The sequence below is a fragment of the Anarhichas minor genome, unplaced genomic scaffold (genome assembly GCF_050575085.1).
Source record: "Anarhichas minor isolate MPS153535 unplaced genomic scaffold, ASM5057508v1 ptg000026l, whole genome shotgun sequence".
Taxonomy (NCBI): Eukaryota; Metazoa; Chordata; class Actinopteri; order Perciformes; family Anarhichadidae; genus Anarhichas; species Anarhichas minor.
Window position 1 is genome coordinate 15,992,698 of NW_027466472.1, and position 1,883 is coordinate 15,994,580.

Here is a 1,883-nt window from a genome sequence, read left to right on the forward strand (position 1 = left end):
GTCTCTGGGTCTTAAATATGTTGTCCCTCTGTCCGTCACGAGCCTGAGATGCACTGACAACCTTGTCCGGGTCTGTTTCTCTTCCTCTGTGCTCTGTGCATGCTGGGACAGCACCCAGTGACCCAGGTCTAGCAGGTAGAAACAACAGATCAGTAAATGTGATAACAGTAGTGACCAAATGGATATTAGAAAGCTTGATGAATATGTATCTGTATGGCAGAGACCTTTAGAACTCTGCACACTTTGCCTGCATGTTTATACTGTATTACCTTCAATGGTAAATACATTTACATTCACTGGAATTGAAAAGGAATGTCCAATCTTGGCACTGATGCCCGGGTATATTTCTGTTCCCATTCCAGCAAGAAAAGGTGCTCAAATGTAGAATTTAGACACTGTTGCATTGTGAAATTTCCGTTTACACAAGCTGAGTATAAGAATTATTAGTGTTGTTGACTGAACTTCATGTCTAAATCCGTTTTTAAGCTTGATCTTTTATGGGATCTGTTCAGTGTCGGTCTGCAGTCAGCACTGTACTGCGATTGAAACACTGCTGCTCTGCTGTCGGGCACATCATGAAAATCTCCCTGCAAGTTGATCCTGCACTGTGTCTGGGCTTGAACGGTGGCATTGCTCAGGCCTCAGACAATGTTAATAAGACTGACAGCCACAGGTGTCAGCTCCTTCCCTCCCTCCCAGCCGGCGTCTCAAGAATGTCTCTTATTTTAAAGGCCTTCTATGTATTGGTCACTTGGCGGGATGCAGTTCAAATTAGGCAGCGTGCCAGATCATTGTTTTATGTTTTGCTGAGGGGAAATATTTGGCCTGTGTGATGTGGCCCTTGGGGGGCAGCTGCGGGATTTGGATAGATGCCATTTTGGGCTCAGGTTGCACTCTCACATGACCTCTGTTGTGCATGATGGTAATGCACAAGTGGACATTATGGTCTGGAAAGATTCCATGTCACTTTTATGCAGCAGTTAACTAATGTGTGGTCTGCTGGTGTGTATGAGATATGCGCTGTGACCGATCACTGGTCGTTCCTGACTGTAATTCTTGGAAACCATTGTGAGACCACCGTGAATAACATCAACAAGTTTGTCAACACGGCTATGAGATTCTCCTCAAACACATTCATCATTCTATTTTCCCAACCTATGATTTTTATAGCAAGCTGCGTATTAAGCCACATGCTTTCTCTTTTAGCCGGCTGTCTCGGCTGAAATAAACCAGACTAGAGACGGTGACACAGTCAACTTTATATTTAATCATGAAGTTAATGAAGTCAACATATGGTTTCAACTGGACTCTAATAATAATATAACTGAATGAGAGTGATGAATGTTGTAAAAAAGGACAAAGCTGGCAGAGAGTCAGACACATTAGGTGTGATATTCCCTGTTTGTATTTTACAGCTGGGCTAAGGAGACCTCTTTTATGACACGGATACGAGGTGGCCAGATGGTTCTCAGTATCGTCCATAACAATGCTGTCCACCTCGTTAAAATGACATTGTCCAGGAGAGGAAAGCACATTCTCTGGGTCCAGATCCAAAATAGCAAAGCAGCAGTGAGAAAACCGTTGGTATTCTGTGCTTTGAATGTGCAGCGTCTTTTTATTGCTCTCATATGCACATGGTCTGCACATGGTCTGCACATTCAGTGTGTTTGCAAGAACACACACATTTCCTTCGACAGCTGCCCATAAATAAAGCAATCTGGTAAACAATAGCAAGCTATTAAAGAACAACATGTGCAATGAGTATCCATTTCAAATCTTGAATATAATAAACAAAACAGGAACATGTATCTTACAGGCTCCCAATTGATCCTTCGTTAAGTCCCGCCTTTGAACGCAGTCTGGCCAATTACAGCGCAGCATCG